The 18,759-nt window shown below is 38.0% G+C and overlaps 1 long non-coding RNA gene across 2 annotated transcripts in view; it reads right to left on the bottom strand.

Moving 5' to 3' along the window:
- The window catches only part of LOC141386170 (uncharacterized), a 197,707-nt gene that overhangs the window by 101,722 nt on the left and 77,226 nt on the right, over positions 1 to 18,759 (bottom strand). The window lies entirely within an intron of this gene.

Here is an 18,759-nt window from a genome sequence, read left to right as displayed (position 1 = left end):
TTCTCCTCTCGGCTGTTTTACTGCGTTACTTTTGGATACAGAAACGAGCGCGTGTCTGCAGAGTTTTCTCCACCGTGTCTATCATACATCAGCTGTAAGATCGCCGCTGCCACCTGCCGCTTATCAGTGTCACTCATCTAAAAAGCGCAGCACGCAAGAGCCAATCGCAACCATTTTTGTTGAGGGTGTGACCAATCAAAGAGGTGTAAGAGAACTAGACAAGGATCAGAAATTGAGCTGGCTATTTATATTTGTTTATATTATTTGCTAAATGCTCGTTTTGTTTAAAGGTATAGTTTTATATATCTGACTGTTTGTATTAAAAGACAAAATTGTATTACAAATAATATATAAATATATTCATACATTTTATTACAAGAACTGCTGCTGTGAAGAAAATATAAAACTGTGTATTTAAAGCATCGTCAATGCACCGTGATGCACCGAAATATCGAATTGAACCGAATCAATGGCATGATAATTCTAACCAAACCGAACCGTGAGACTAGTGTAGGTTCACAACTCTATAATAAATGCTCTATATCAATAGACATTACAAGAGAACATCATCCCCATCCCAATCATCCTAGTTTCGAAAACTCTACACCGGCTCCCTCTTAGTGTTCATGATGATTTTGAAATTGTGATGCTTACATATGGTTTAAAACTTAAAATACATTTCAGAACTTTTAATGGTGTACTCTCCTGAGCATAATCTCCTTTCTTCCGATTCTGGTCTTAACACAACTGATCCAACTAATCAAGATGTTCAAGACTACTAGACACAACTAGATTAGCTGTGTTTGATTAGGGTTAAAGCAAAACTTTGCAGAGTTGTGGCCTTCCAGAAATTGAGTTTGAGACCTATGTTCTATGGTTTCTAAGTTCTGATAACTACATCTGCTGTTTACTTTAAATTTACACTTTTTTTTAAAAGTGTATGTTACCTGAAGGCTACATAACCAAGACTCTAACTCTGTAATAAGCTTCATCTCTATTTCATATCATGCCCCCATTCTTCTCATGTCAGCTGTTGATTACGGCGACCTGTGGCCCGACCAAATTCATGTTCTATTTGACTATCATACATAATGAATCAAGCTCAGACACTCGGTGCTGCAGTGCACTCTAGTGTCTTCTCCAAATCTCTCCCAATCTCCAGACCAAACCCCCGACAGCAGCTGACCTTTCATTTGATGAGCGGTTATGACAAGACCGTCCTCCTTGTCTGAGTCCTCCGGCATGTCCTGGCAAATGCCACCATGTTAATTGATTATGTGATTTCCTCTCACATATGCGTGATGGTTTTGATAGCTTAATGGGATGAAAAGATTTTCTTGGAAACGTTTGCAGAAAGGGAATGATAGTGTTGTTACATTAGAGCCATTTTTGGTCAGTCTAACACTTTCTGTAGTAGGGCTGCATGATAATGGAAAGAATTGAACATTGCAATATTTCAAGAGTTCACACTTAGCTGATGATGGATAATAAAGCATGTCTGGCATGCTGTCCTGGGAGGGAGCCCCAGGCACAAGGATCTTCCAAGCTCAGGGCTCTCTCAGGGTTTGAAGTGCGGAAGGGGAGTTTGAGCTCAGGTAGGCCTCGAGTACTCCCCTGGTTTAGTTAGGGTCTTAGACAGATTATAGGGATTGCTATGGAGTGACAAGCTGCTGACTTAAGCATTTGTGGAAGCCTGGCTGAGAGCTCACCTATAGTGCCAATTTGGTTATTCAATTAACATCTCAGGTAGCAAAGAATTCTGGCCTAGATTTGGCATAAAGCTAGCACAGCAGGTATTCATTTGGCTCTGGCATACAGCATGTGGGCCAAACATGGACAGGGTTTGGCAGAGGTGGCACCATCTTTAAGGCAGTACACAAGGCTTGGGCCTGATGTCATATGTAGTTTTTGGCCCAAATGTTAAAAATTGATATGTGGGTCATGCAAGTTTGGCTTATCTTGACCCACATTTAAAATACATTTAAATAATTTTTGAGTAAAGAAAAAATTCTACCAGTCCACTCCAAGAAAAAGCAAAGCCCATAGTGCACCTAAAGCACAATGACTCATGGGTTTATCAATTTAATTGCAGTGATGACACATCAACCTATCTGGACCAATTATGGGTTATTAACTTGGCTGAGACTTGGCCCAGGTTCATGTTTGGCCCTTGTCTGGAAGCCAGACTTGGTCCAGTTATGTACCGTAATTCACTGCGGCATGTGGGCCAAGCAAAAGCTGATTGTGTGGACCAGAGCTGGGCCAGAGAAATATTGATATGTGGGCACTCGCAAGGACTCTAACCAGTAATGTTCTTGATGCGAGGCTACAGTGCTAACAGAGCCTTAGTGCCATCTTTTATAGGAAAAGGGAAGATGAGTAGGGGTGGAAGGGGGGATTCTTCAAAACAAATATAACTAATGTAAGAATTTATATTGTGTAGGATTCATCAAATTGGTAAATCTTGTGTTAGCTTATGCGAGACCAGCTCAGTCAATCATAAAAACGTGATCTTCTAGAAATTAGTTTATACATAAACCAATTTGCTATTCTGCAATGTATATTGCAATATCAATACAATTTCACCAGATGGCTTAAATATCTCTATTCAAGCTTCATAATATTTGACTAACTCGGATGATTTTGTAAGACTTACTTTGACTTGTATTTAATTGCAGCAAATACAATAAACATCATTTAATGTGTTCCTCGTGATTTTTATAGTTTATTTTTTTCTTTAAGTAAACATGTATTTCAATTTTAGGGCTGCAACACATTTTAAAAAAGGTTGGAACAGTAAATCCTTTACCACTTTGTAATGTTGCCATTCCTTTTCACAACATGGAATGTAGGGACTGAAAACACCAAGTGATGAAGTGTTTCAGGTGTTTTCTGCAAACAAGTCTTAAGGTGAGCAACAGTACTGGGTCTTCACTATCGGATTAGGGTTAGGGTTAGGGTTAATTTTGCACTTTAAAATGCGCCACACATTTTCTATTGAGAACAGGTCGGGACTGCAGGCAGGCCAGTCAAGTACCTGTATCCTCTTTCACCAAAGCCAGGACTTTTTAATTGTCTTGCTTGAATGCATAGGTGTCCCTGAAAAAAAAAGCAGCAGCTTGTGCTCCAAAATCTCTATGTACTTTTCAACATTAGTGATCCTATCACAGAAAAGAAAGTTATCTTTATTAAGGGCACTGACACAACCCCATACCATAATAGACCCTGGCTTTTGGACTTGCTGCTGGTGACAGTCTGGATGATCCTTTTCTTCTTTAGATCAGAGCACACGGTGTTCGTTTCTCCCCAAAAAATACCTGAAATATTGATTCATCTGACCGCAGTATGGTGATGGTCCATCCTAGATGCTTCAATCCCAGAGAATTCAATGGCGCTTCTGGACATTGTTAACATAGGGCTTCTTTAGCTGACACAGTATAGTTTTAACAGGCATTTGTGGACGTAACTATGTATTGTGGTACTTGACAAAGGTTTGCCAAAGAAGTCCTGAGCCCATGTGGTTATATCGCTCATAGATGAATGATGATTCTTAATGCAGTGCCGCCTGAAGGATCAGAGATCACGGTTGTTCGGCAGATCCTATTCTTTCTAAACACACAACGTCCATTTGTTCAAAAAATACCTGAAATGTTGATTAATCAGACCTACATGCATTCGACCTGATCTACAAGCATAGATAAATACAATAAAGGAAACCATACAAATCAAATAAACAGTGTTTTACTGTTTTCCGAGAAGTCCAACAGCATTCAGGTATACAGCAATTAAATAATCAAATGTAAAAAAATTACTGCATAGTCATCGTAGTATAAACAATTCAATCAAATGAATCATTATTAAAGCTATAACATTACAATTTCTTTTAAAATCCTCATACAATCACAGGCCTCAAAGACGCATGCAAATGATCAATTATAATCCGGACCCAACATTGCATATCCTGACTATTGCGAATGATCATATTGCGATATCGATGCTGAAACGATATATCGTGCAGCCCTATTCGGTAGTATTCTTTGCCTGTCAACCAGTTATTCTATCTAAAAAAACAAGGATTCAATCTTAATTGCTTCATCCTGGCCAAAGCGTCTCATGCTGCATGCAGAGGGACCAAGACGAGTCCTGTTTACACAGAGCTTGTTAGACTGCGTCTCTCCTGGGCCTCAAACATCTGGCTCGACTCTAGAGCCAAGTATCATGCACAATCCGTCCCCCCAGCTGAAGAGGCAGATCGCCAGACCCCTCTACCTCCACTTACACCCCTGGGATTTGTTTCTGAGATTTAAACAGGTGTCCATCTGCAAGTGGCCGGTGTAACTGAGGGGCATTACCTGTCACTGCCTTTCAGAAGATCAGAAACAGGCTCTACACAAGGACACATGCAGATGCTCGATTGCACATCTAAAAAAGGCAAGGTTTGGATTGCAGTCAATCTGAATTTTTCAGACTGTCAACACTATCAGTGCAAGTGGTCAAATCAGAGCTGTAGGTGTCTTAACATGTCTATCTATCTAGTCAAATTAGTGACATTACTTATTCGATTTTGTTAGTACATTTTTTTTTCAAATGTCGGCATGTAAGTGTGTTATTCATTCATTTATTTATTTATTTATTTACTGTATTTATTTAAAGAGACATTTTAACTTCTTTCTTCTTTTCTTCCAGGTTTAAATTTTTCCTTCCTTTTCTTCTTGCTCTTTCTTTTGCTTCCTTCTTTCTTTCTTTCTTTACTCTTTCTTTCTTTCTTTCTTCTCCCTTTTTCTTTCTCATTTCCTTTGTTCCTTGCTTTTTTCATTCTTTCCTCCCATCCGTCCATCTTTCTTTCTTTACTTTCTTTTTTCCTTCTCTCCTTTTTCTTTCCGATTTGTTTTTTCTTCCTTTCTTGCTTCCTCCCTCCCACCCGTCATTCTTTCTTTCTCTCCTTTCTTCCTTTTTTCTTTCCTTAATTCCTTCCTCCCTTCCTTCTGTTCATCCATCTTTCTTTCTTTTTTCATTATTTATTGCTTTTTACCTTCTCTCCTTTTTTTTCCTTTCTGATTTTCTTTTTTCCTTCCATCCATCCATTTGTCTTTCTTTCTGTTTCTCTCTTTCCTATTTTCCTTTCTGATTTTTTCTTTTCTTCCTTTCTTCCTCCCTCTTTTCCTCTCGTCCTTTTGTCTGCCCTTCTTTCTATCTTTTTTTCTTTCTTTTTTCTTTCCTTCTTTTTCCCTTTCTGATTTCCTTTTCCTTGCTTCATTCCTTCCTCCCTTTTGTTTGTCCATCCACCCATCTTCCTTTCTCTCCTTATTTCCTGCCATTTTTCCTTCTCTTCTTTCTTTTTTCCATTATGTATTCCTTCCTTCCTTCCTTGCTTCCTTCTTTTCATCTGTCTGTCCATCTGTATTTCTTTCTTCCCATTCTTCCTTCCATTTTTCTTTCCTTCCTTCTTTCCATACTTTTATTCTTTCTGAATTCCTTCTTTACTTCCTTCTTTTTTTCTGTTTTCCCTCTTTCCTTCCAGCTTTCTGTCCTTTTCCCTTCTAGCTTTGTTTTTTTCCTTCCTTCCTATTATTCTTTCCTGCATGGTTGAATTTTTTCCCCTCCTTCTTTACTTCCTGCTCTCCTTCTTTACTTCCTGCTCTCCTTCTTTACTTACTGCTTTCGTTCTTTACTTAATTCTTTCCTTTTTTCTTTCTGTTTTCCTTCTTTCCTTCATGCCTTCTTTCTTTTCTTTCTTATTTACTTCCAGCTCTCCTTCTTTCCTTCCACCTGTCCTTTTTCTGTCCTTTGTCCTTCCTGCTTTCTTTCTTTCCTTGCTTTCTATTTTTCTTTCCAGGTAAAATTTTTCTCCTTCCTGCTCTCATTCTTTAATTACTGCTTTTTCCTCCCTTCCTTCTTTTCTTCCTGCTCTTCTGCTTTCCTCCCCCTTTTCTCCTTTTTTCCATCATTCTTTCCTACTTACTTTCCGTCCTTCCTTTTCTCCATCCTTTTCTTCATATTGCCTTTCTTTCTTTCTTTCTTTCTTTCTTTCTTTCTTTCTTTCTTTCTTTCTTTCTTTCTTTCTTTCTTTCTTCATAAACAAGAGTTATTTAATTTAGCCCCCAATTTGGGAATTCCCATACAATGCAATGTAATCATTAATGCATTTAATGTTGCTGAATATATATATATATATATATATATATATACATATACTTTACATTCAGCACTCCTTACCTCATACTGCACTAATCCAAATTACTTACATTAGATGTTATTGTAGTTTTAATTAACTGCCATAAAATGTTGTTTTTTTATATTTTATACATTCATGTTTATGTCCTTTTAAAATAGTGTTAGATAGCTTTATTTCAGTCTTTTTTAAACAGCATTTTGATTTTAACATTTTTGAACTATTTATTCATTTAATATTTCCATCTGATTACCTGTTTCTTTCATAAGCCACTATCATTTTTTCACAACTGTTTTAGTTTAAGTTAACAGTCAAAACACTGATTCAGATTCAGGAACTTAAGTAGAGTGTTAAAATCATTCTCAACCCAATTCGGAATGTTTCCAAACTGCATATCCTTTTCTTTTTCAGGCTAATAATGTCACAGTGGAGCAACAGCATATTACATCTGCTTGAATAACACAATCATTTAATGCTGGAATACACATTAAATATGTGCAATAGGACTGCACCTACAATATGTCGACCGATAACTTTCCACTCTGTGAGTTTACTTGCATTGAAAATGTGTTTGGCAAACATAAGCTGTGTATTCTAATAAGATGATAATGTGTTGCATTTAAATTTGTAACAGATTGTTCTTGTTTTCTTTTTTTGTGTGTGTGCTATTGTAGGAGTTGTGTCCTTGTCTCAAGGGCACGTCCACCCCACAGTACACGGTTTCTCCCTGAGCTTTATAGCATGTAATTTGCTGTGCTTTTTGATATGGGTCCTTTTTGATGGGCTTTTCAGCAGAAAACGGCCTGTTGTCCACCAAGCCCGAGGTGTCCTGAGGTAGCAGTTAGCTCTCTCTTTTTGTCCTCTCTCTCCCCATCTCTGTGTCTCGTCCTGTCTCCTGAGGGCTCTGACAGTGATCAAGTGTGGCTTTGCTAGACAGCGCTGATGATCAAAGGTGTCCAAGGTGACAATTCATCATGCTATCACCAAGCACGCCGATGACAAGTTGTTTTTCTGCAGGATCCATTCCTATAATTTTCAAACTGCAAAAACTTGTTACAGCACCGGCTACGGCCAAGGGGGCGTCAGGTGCTCGCTCCCGCTCTCTAAATATTCTCTGACTTCTAAAACTGACAGGCAGATGGACGGGCACCACATAAAAACGGTGGTGGGAGTAGAAGCAACTCAAAAACAGCTACTATCAATTAATCATATATTCTCAATGCGCAGCAGTAACTAACTACATGTAGTCTGGTTTATATAATCAGAAGGTTTTTTGTTTGATTAGGTTTTAAAATGCTCATAATCAGATTACTGGTATGTTTTTTTTATAAGTAATTCATGCAATGGTACTAATTGACAAATAACTTAATGCTTATTCTATACTATATCATATTGTTTATCATGTAAATGTCATATATAAATACATTTTGCAATCAGTGCTTTTCTATTTGGGAACAAGAACACCTCTCAAACAATAAACATGTATGTAAACAAATAAACAATAATACATATGCTGATGTTTAAGTGTTTTGTTTTGTTTTGTTGTTAAAAAAGAAATATGAAATATTTCTATTTAAAATATAATATTTAATTAGTTACATTTTATTTATAATAACTCATTTTATTTGTTTATTTCATTTGTTTGGTTGTTTAGTTGTTCGTTTGTTTGTTAAATCATTTATTTATTCCTTCAATCATTTGTTCACTTATTCATTCGTTCAATCAATCATTCATAAATTTTTTCCTTCAATCATTCTTTTATTTGTTCATCGATTCATTCGTTCATTAATTTATTCATTCATTGAATAAATGAATGTTTGTTCATTTACCCCAGATTGGGTTATCCCATGTAATATTTAATGCATCGGATCTTTCTAAAAAAGTTCTGAATATATTTTATCTCTCCTTATTAATAAACACATTTAAATCTGTTTTAGAAACAGGTCAGTCCAAATGTAATCTAAAAGTAATCCAAAATTAATTACGATAGATTACCTAATATTAATACAGATTACATTACTGACTTCATTTCCCCAATGTTATTACCTTTCCAAGGCGCATAAAATGTATGCATTTCAGCATCAAATGCATTTAGCATTGCTGAAAAAGATCTGAATACTTTGTATGTTATTTTCCTTTTTAATAATTACATAAAATAATTACAAAATTTTAAATAAATTATTTAATGATAATTACTGACTATTTTATGTAATTTCTTTTTCAAGGCGCATGATCTTTATGCATTCTAGCTTCAAATGCATTTGATTTTGCTGAAAAAGGTCTGAATATATATATATATATATATATATATATATATATATATATATATATATATATATATATATATATATATATATATATATATATATATATATTATTTTTTTTCCCTTTCATAATCATATTTAAAATTTGTTTTAAAAACAAGTCAGTCAAGTCAGTGATTACAATTACAGATTAAGATTTAAGATTTGATGTTGCTGAAAAAGTTCTGAATATTCATTAATTCATTCATTTTCTTTTTGGCTTAGTCCCTTTATTAATCTGGGGTCGCCAAAGTGGAATGAACCGCCAACTTATCCAGCATTTGTTTTACACAGTGGATGCCCTTCCAGCCGCAACCCATCACTGGGAAACATTCATAGACACTCATTCACACACTTGTACTCTACGGTCAATTTCACCTATAGAGCATGTCTTTGGACTGTGGGGGAAACCGGAGCACCTGGAGGAAACCCATGCAAACACGGAGAGAACATGCAAACTCCACACAGAAATACCAACTGACCCAGCCGAGGCTCAAACCAGTGACCTTCTTGCTGTGAGACGAACGTGCTACCCACTGCGCCACCTAGTTCTGAATATATGCTATCTTTTTTTTTTAAAACCTTATGTAATCTAAAAGTAATCCAAAAAGAGTTAGCTGATCTCTAATATCAATACAGATTACATCCCTGACTACATTTTCCCCATGTAAATACCTTTCCAAAGCATATAGACTTAATACATTTCACCTTCAAATGCAATTGATATTGCTGAAAAAGATCTGAATATATGTTATCTTCTCTTTTTTTAATCACTTTCAAATCGGTTTTAGAAACAGGTCAGTCCAAATGTAATCTAAAAGTAATCCAAAAAGAGTTACAATACATTTCCTAATTATCACTGCAGACCGCATTCCTGACTACATTATGCAATTACTTTTTCAGAGCACATAAACTTTATGCAATTCAGGTTTTCAGTAATAGAATACAGTTTTACTGTTATGTAACTTGAGATTAATCTTGTTCATAATGTGAATGGTTAATTAATCGAACATCCCAGTATATTTAGGCTGAATATAGCACTCTATTCAGAGATGCTTTATGGATTGTTTACAGCTCTGTCCTAAATATAGGTCAGGCTTCACTCTTTTTCTTTCTCTCATCATCACTTTCCTATCTTTCATTGCCACAAATCCATACTGTCCAGAGTGGTGAAGTAATCTGACAGGTTGTAATGTGTTAAGGGAGCTTGTGCCAGTGTGTGTGTGTGTGCTCAAGGTCATACAGCACCAGTATATAGGGCACTGCACAGTAGGGACGGATGTGTACTACGGCAGACCCCAGCCCTTCCTGGGAAGTAAAACGGTACACCTGCTATCAACGTGATGAATTGTGTCTTAGAGCAGTAGGGCTTGACCAATCATAGGCGTCCGAGCTACTTTAACCGTGTAATAGGTGTGAACAGGAGCATGTAGATTTGGGTTATGCTTTCAAAGTCACCGAAATTAATAATAAATATAAAAAAGAAACACGCACACATATGGTCGCTTTTTTCCTCCTTGTAAACAGAAGTTCTTCGGCGAGAAAAGTTGGCTAGTTTAGAGCTAACAACTCCAGAGTCCGAATTAAAATGACATAATTGCCAGAGGAGTAAGTAATATGAATAATAGATGCCGTGTCTGGCTGTAATTAGTGGTCAACAGCCTCACCCGCGGCAACAAGGCCTGTTACCATGCCAGAGGCTACAGCAATTACCATGCATTTATCTCTATGGTTGTGACATTCTGTGCTTATTGTCGAGGTCTCGAAAGGAGAGACACAGCATTAAAAAAAAAAAGAGCACAGCAGGAAAGTAAAAGAAAGATGCACAAGAAAGCTGGATGGCAAGGAAAGTAAAACAGGGGCAGGGGAAGCCATATGGACAGCACGAGTGTAGGAGTATTTAATATGACAGAGCTCCAAAATACGCACAAATGAACAAATCAGTCTAATCAGACAAGTTTCAAGTAATTAAATCCTTCCTTGTAAAAATAAAAAGGCACTTTCATGTCAAATGTTCAGCGAATGCTGCGACTCAACAGCCAATTATTTTACGCGAGAATAAAAGTTTTTCCTCGGCTTCCTGTTTTTCTTGATGCCCCTATATAAGTTTGGGAGATCTTGACACGATATAAAACAGCAGTCAGAAACCCGAGATGCAATCCGAAGCACAGTTCTTGCACAGAACACTGATATATTTGGTAACAGGAATTGATACAAACCGGCACCTTTGGCCTTCCAAGACACCCCTCCTCCACAGGGTTTCACAGCACTCAAGAAAACATCATTTTGAAATGGGAAGTCTGCCATTTCCTTCTTGATTTTTTTTTTTTTACCATGCGCAGTGTTAACCTGATGACAGGATGAGAGATGGCAATGACGGTGACAGGTGCGAGAGAGAGCACAGGTGCCATTCTATGATACCGTAGCAGGATTTATGCCCGCTCTTGCACAGCAAGACGTCCAGCCCGAGCAGCTGCCGCAACCCTGCGCCGAGGAAAGCTAAGAGCTTTTAATTAGCCAGCCCCATTGCCATTAATTACCTCCAGGAGCCATTTGCCACGCCGCATCTTCGCGCACATCTCTGAGACGGTGCTTCCTGTTGCCTTCGAGTACCCCACCTCACATCAATCTGCTGCTTTATGACTGTGGGATTTACAGCTGCAGTCGTTCTTTCACAGTAGGAGAGGCACATGAAATTAGAAAGCAAAAGAAAATGAGGACGAGAAAGACAAGGGATGGTGAGATTTAATGACGTGACATACCCGCCATCCCGGGAAGTCTCCTGCGCATGAATTCGGCGGCCTCTGCACGCTCGTCTCTTCATTGCGAAGAGGCTTTATGCCAGAGATTAGTTTTCCGAACGACTTGCGGTGCAGTCGGTCCCAGGTTTTTCTCGAGGAAACAGGGTAGGATTCATTGCCCCGGCTAATTTAATTTCTCCCCATTGTACAAGCTGGATGATGAGGTCATCAGTCAGCACCGAAACCTCCGACAGTCACTGCCGCTGCCAACAACGTGATAAAGACAAGTAATAACGCTTAAGTTCCTCAGATTTATCCTTCAGAGAGCGAATATTATAATCTGCGAGCATAACTCACAACTGAAATATTTATATCTGCTTCCTTGCACTTCTGAGAGTGTGGAGATACTTCTGAACCACTGAATCCATTGCTCATTTGCTGAGCAAAAGCACTTTTTCAAGCCCTGTGCGTCAGGTACTTCGTACGTAATATGGAGCAATTATCATTTGTGTGCGCTGGGCATCTAACTGCCATTATAAATCTACAATATTTATTTTCACATGGTGTAAGGCCATTTTGAGGCGAACACAAAAAATAGCGTGCTGTTGGGATGCATGCTTCAGGGGCAACATGTTCGACAACTTTAACAGCAAGGTGACATGCTGAGAGAGCAAATTGGCAATGGTTTCTTTTTAAAACGGACTTTTGTCAGCACATTAAGGGGATCCTGCGAGGTATTCGCGTCCTCTCCTGGTATCAGCCCAAGTATGGAAGCTGGCGATACAAAGAGAGAAGTTTGGTGACCTTTTATGGTGTCATGTCCAACCCTGGAGAGCAAACAAGTGCTGGATGTGCAGTAGGCACCTCGACTCCAGCCAAAGGACAAAGAAATGTGGGATACAGATGACTCATCATCTCAGGTGAGTGGACAGACATGTCTACAGAAAAAGAGAGGGGCTGTAAAGGGAATTCTCTTGTATTGACTGATGCAAACTGTGAGGGCACACTGGCTGGACAGTAACAACTAGATTTTTACATTTTATGAAAAGTCCATGTGCAATACTCGGCACCATGATGCCCCATGGTGTCACTACAGAACTCTGGGTGTTTTTAGAGCAGTGTTAGGTAGTTGTTTTTGGTGTTCAGAGTGGTTGCTTCCCTATGAACAAAACGCATGCTAAAAAATAAGAGTTCAGAACACGGATATGACATCCAATGAGTGTATGACTGTGACAATAGCCTCTTTCACACAGTGGTAGCGGTAAATTTCCGGAATGACTTTACTGGTACATCTAAAAAATTGCTGTTCACACAGGCAAGGAGATTCTGGAATTTTTAGGGAAACGACATCTATTCCAATCTATTCCATCAACATTATATGTTTAAAAAGTGATGTGCAATAGACATCAACTGGACATGTCTTTGCGCAGTGGGGGGAAAATTCCATCCAAGCGCTGCTATTTCTACAGAGCTTGTTCTGTTTCTGTATTTGGACTTCCATTTGGGCTTCCAAAGGACACGACACAAAGACATATATATATATATATATATATATATATATATAAAACATATATAGCTAGCATTATACAAAAGACAGCTTCCAAAATCTCTCCCAGTTCAGTGCTGTATTTGGCTAAAAACTCCACCAACCATAACAGATAAAGCTGTGGATTGTGAGCCACAATTTGTAAGTGTTTTTATTTGTTCAACTTGATCTATTACATGCACAGTTTCTAGCGTTAACGGTATGTTGTAGCAAGGATGTAAACAAGGATGTAAACAACAGCAAATGCTGTTTGGCACTGCTAGCAATTTAGTAAAAAATTCCTATTCATCCATCAAACTGCTGTAAACACACACAGTCATCACCAGCACTGTAGTGTCTCTCTATGCGGCTGCTTTTCCTGCATTCTACATCTCAAATAACAAACTCGCAAAAGATACATTACATTACAATACTAATATATGTGAATGACACATGTCTGATTTTATTTTGCAGAGCAGGCATGAGATTCAACTGTGTTCTCTTGTGTCATTTTCTGTCTGATTCAGATATAAACTGATATGGTTAACAGCTACTCAGGGGTGTATTTCCCAAAACCATCGATAGCCAACTAAGGTCACAAGTTCCATCGTTACTAACATAGTTAGTTGATTTGCTGCTTTCCAAATCCATCATTCCAACGAACATTCGCAAACTATGTCGCAAACTTGTGCACTTGCAACTACACCTCTGGAGCTGTAGTTAGAAACATAGTTCCTGGATAACTCCTACTTATTTAGCGATCTTCATGTATACAACTGTGCACCCTTAGGAGTGCACTTTGAAAACATTGATGTCATTTTGAACACAGCCTCACGACGAAAGCTGTAGGTGACCTTTTATTTAAAAGTGCAATTTATGTTACGTCTCCAAAGCTTGTAAAAACAAACAAACAAACAAAAAAAAAACACAGCATATGTTAATGCTTTAAATTTATTGTAGGCTATTTAAGTATCTGTACTGTATATAACACGGGCCTGTTGGTTAGAATATTTCTGCAGTGGTTTGCATGTCAAATTGTAAAAGTGGACTTTTCAAAAAATAAAAATCTATATCTTAATAATAATAATAATAATAATCATCATCATCAAAAAAACAAATTGTTGGGTTGTTCTTTAAAGAAGTAGTTACTCCACTGTGTTAAGAGCATCATTATGGCCGTTTTACGTTACAACTAACGTGGTTCAAACGATGGATCTGTGACAGAGAAACTACGGGTTTTGGGAAACACTCGTCACTACATCGTTCTTTTCCCAACTGATGCATCGTACTATGATAGTTCAGCCACTAGTTACATCGTTGTTTGGGAAACGCACCCCTGATTGACTGTGTTTACACAGCGCAAAAGTGCGTGCTTGTGTGGGGCGTGACACTTTTCCTGGTTACGTGGAGCCAATCGGCGAATCACAGAACATTATGTTAGCTGACAAATCAAAGCCTCTTGAGGGCAGGCTTTTGGAGGAAGCAGGAAATATGACAGTGGTTTTAATGTTAGCCGAGTAGCCATATATAGGAAAACAAATGATGTGATTTTTTTTACAAATGAAGCATGAGCACACATTCATTTGCATTTTATAAACACAAAAAAGCCTTAAAAATACCCTCTAGACAACTCCTTTAATATCCAAAGTGATCCTGTTTTTTATGTGATATTCCAGTCTCTAGATTTAGCTGGTAGCCTGAATCACTTCTTACATATTTTCCACATAAATACCTTAATATATGGTATACCTCAATAGATGTCTTTCAAATGACAACTAAAAGCAGATATTGTTTATATTGCTGGTGAACCTCCCCATTTGAGCATTTCCTCTTAGAAACATCCACAAAGTTTCCTTTCTTACCAACCTCAGCGAAAAAGTAGAAGCATGTTTATCGCAGAGCTCGCTGTATGGCTTGTATCTTAATGAGCTACATTTCTCTGGGAGATAACTTTGATGTAGCACTGCCATTTTCAAATGAGTTGTAATGAGTAACCCAGCTGGCTTCCAATTGCCATGCAAACATGCCTCCACAACATTAATAAATTTCTACATCTGAAGTAGTGGGCATAAATCACAGATCGGGGTGCATTAGCCGCGGCTAATTTCAACATGCTTACCATTCTTATCTCCCGAACGTGAAAGTGACCCCGCTTCCCACTGTAATACCGCCGTCTCCTTCACAGCTGCTTTCTAATTCTTCACCTGTGGCCTATGTAATTGATTCCCCATCCCTCCGCTGTCAGGGGTCACAAAGTCACTTTTGTGCTTGTGGTTTGACTGTTGCTATCCATGACAAGAACTTGGTTTATTGACCAAAAAAAAAAAAAAAAAAAACGAGAGAAAGAGAGAGAAAAGAATCACCAGATTTTTTTTTCCCGTCAACGCATGACTTGGCCTGAGTAATTAGAGTGTCAAGAGTCGAAATGTCAGAGAGAAAGATAGAAATTCAATTTACCTCCTGCTCTGTTTCTCTGGTGTGGAACTATCACGGCTTCCCATGAGCAGCTCTGCTGAATTTTTTCAGCCGCTGTTTTATCGGTGCCGTCAGTAGGTGCTTCCTTTTAGCCAATAATAGATGTCTGCAACTGCTGTCAGCTGTGCATTAATGTTAAAGCTTGTTAGCAGCTTTTAACAACAGCATGGATTGTGTTTTGTGTGTAACAAAAGATTAAATCAAAAAGGCATGCTTGTGCGTGCATCTGAATGCGCGGCTCGTACAATGCGCAACAGCGGTTCCTTTGAACTAAAGCAACTCAGGCATCTCCTAAAATAGCTATCTTCATTCTCTGGTTTAATTTTTTAATTTAAATTGTAATTTGCTGCCAGGCGCACTCACTTGCTTGCAAAATGTCATCATCATAGTTGTAATTCACTTATTGTTCTTCTCTTAGCAGATGCTTTCTTATTCAAAGCAACTTGCTGTGCGTTTGTATTACATCTCATGTCTCTTTGACTCTCTAGGTTTCAAGTAAACGTAAGATCAAAACTTATTTTAAGACCACCAAGGACAATAGCTATAATTGTATTTGAATTTGTAAAGTTTTAAAGGGATACTTACCCAAAACATGTACATTTACTCACCCTCAAGAGGTTCCAAACCTCTGTTTTCTGTTGAACACTAAAGCCGATATTTAGAAACAATCTATGGTCAGGTTTGATGTCCATAGTAGGAAAACAAATACTATGGAAGTCAATGGTTACATGCTTCCAAATTTCGTCAAAATATAATATTTTGTGTTCAACAGAAGAAAGAAATCCATAAAGGTTCGAAACAAGTAAAGGGTGAGTAAATGATCACATAAATTTCATTTTTGAGCGAACTATCTCTTTATTAAAAGGGACAGGAAAGGCAACTGAAAGTTTACCACCTTTCTCCAGGAATTTAAGTGACTTTAAATGTGGCATGCTGTTGGTGCCAGACTGGCTGGTCTGAGTATTTCAGAAACTGCTGATCTGCTAGGATTTTCACGCACTACCATCTCTAGGGTTTACATAATATGGTCTGAGAAAAAGAGAAAATATCCAGTGAGCTGCAGTGCTGTGGGCTCAAATGCCAAAAGTCAGAGGAGAATGGCCAGACTGGTTCAAGCTAATAGAATACCAGCAGTAGTCAAATAACCACTCTTTACTAAAGAGGTCTGCCGAATAGCATCTCTGAATGCACAACACGTCCAACCTTGAGGCAGATGAGATACAGCAGCAGACGAATACATCGGGTGCCACTCCTGTCAGCCAAGAACAGGAAACTGAGCTACAATTCACACAGGCTCAGCAAAATTGGACAATAGAAGATTAGAAAAATATCTGATCTGTGGCCTGGTCTGATGAGTCTCAATTTCTGCTACGACATTTGGATTGTAGGGTCAGATTTTGTCATCAATCTCATTCCTGGAGGTTCGGTGCCCTGCAGGGTTTAGCTCCAACTTGCCTCAACACACCTGCCTGAGTGTTACAAGTATACCCAGTAAGACCTTGATTAGCTTGTTCATGTGTGTTTGATTAGGGTTGAAGCTAAATCTGCAGAACACCGGACCTCCAGGAACAAGTTTGGTGAGCTCTGATATATGTTATAAATACCAGTTCTTTTTCACTTGTTCACTCAGAGTTATGCCAGACACTATATACTGGCTTGTTCCCTCCTTCAGGGAACATCTGTAACCAAGACTTTTGAAATATCAAACAGCATAGCAAGTGGCATAACAAATTGTGTTTTGTGGTCATGAAATCACATTCTTCAGAAAAGTGTAAGTTTCCAAAGGGTAAGTTTTTGAAAAGATAAACATTATTGTGTCTGTGTAAAGGAAACAACAACATAGTTTTATGAAAGCTGTGATTTAATATATACATCATATTATGTATTCAGTCTATACAGTAGGTATACAAAAGGCCTTGACTACCAAAACAGCAGCAACAGATTACAGGACTTGTTTGTGTTAGTAAGTGCATTTGTAAATGCAAATAGTTACTTCACAAAGAGATATCAATTACAGGCCTGGTATTCTGGTATTAAATTTTTTTGACAACAATGTCATCTTTATGTGCAACTTTTCAAAAATTATATTCGGTTTTACAGATTTTTGTTCTTTAAATTCTCAAATTAGTCTGATCATTCATTGAATTATCATCCACTTTATGTAAACTTGATTAGCCAATACAGTACAGATACAGCTCAAATTAATTTTTCTTTCATTATTCAGAGATTGAGGTTTTCTAAAATGAGCACACCAAAGACCTCAAATGCAGATCTATTGATGAATGAGGAGTTATATTTCAGCATCACACAAAGTATCAGGATTACTTCACATCCTCATTTGTGTGACCGAATATCACAAACCAAGTCTTATGTTCCATGGGTATATTTTTGACAATAGCCAAAAATGGTTATTTATACAGCCAAATATACAACACAGGTTTATTCTGAAAACGTACCCCTATATACATTTCTGGAAAGCACCAAATACATCCCAGGAGCTACGTTTTTTGTAGTTTTGTTTCCACTGTCAAACGACTGACCGGTTGACTGACCCTCCTTCCCTAAACCCAACTGATAGCGTTTTTAAAAGCACCGATTGACCCACCCACCCACTTCCCTAATTCAACCGAGAGTGTTTTCAAAAGCAATCCAGAAAAATAAAAGCCCTCGCAGCCGCCTGACTTTTAGCACCTTTTAAGATTTTACCATATTCTTAACCTGTTGTTTACTTTGCTTCTGATTGAGTCTTATCTGCTTTCTAGAACTGTTCTTCGCCAGACTTGAACCCCGTCGTCATGGTCAACTCCTCTCTGTGTCTGAAGTCCACCAACGTACATGGCAAGCTAACTGGACAAACTGATAACAGCAGGACAGCCATCCATACAGAGGTAAGCTGTAAGCTGGTAGCTCAAAAAGGAACAGCGTCATACTGCCTTGTAGCATCTGTTTTAAAGACGAAATGCAGTTATATGACTTCTGGCTACATAATTAGCAATATCCGAAAAAATATATAGAGCTACTTTTTCAGAATGAGTCTATATTGACCTCAAAATATTATGCAATTCTGAGTGTGCCTCACACAAGTGAATGGGCTTGACAAACCACCTGTAGAAATACTTTTCTCTCTATACACAAACAAACCCATTTCAGAACTCAATTCTCTGAGCACTAGAAATTATTTTATCTTGTGTGTATTACGTCTTTCTGTTGAATCGCTGAATGCCTCCTCAATTGAAAATCGCTTTGAGCAAAAGCTTCTGCTAAAAGGCTAAATGTAAATAAAATTAAATATCATGTTCCATAAATATATTTGTAACTTCTAGCTGCAAATATTTACTCATTAATTTTCTTTTCTGTTTAGTACCTTTATTAATCTGGGCTCGCCCCAGCGGAAAGAACCGCCACCTTATCTAGCATATGTTTTTACACAATGGATGCCCTTCTAGCTGCAACTCAACACTGGGAAACACCCATGCACTCTTGCATTTACACTCATATGGCCAATTTAGATTATTCAATTCACCTACACCACATGTCTTTAGA

This window comes from Danio rerio, chromosome 6, assembly GCF_049306965.1.
Source record: "Danio rerio strain Tuebingen ecotype United States chromosome 6, GRCz12tu, whole genome shotgun sequence".
NCBI classification, from domain to species: domain Eukaryota; kingdom Metazoa; phylum Chordata; class Actinopteri; order Cypriniformes; family Danionidae; genus Danio; species Danio rerio.
This window is presented reverse-complemented; position numbering and strand designations above follow the sequence as displayed.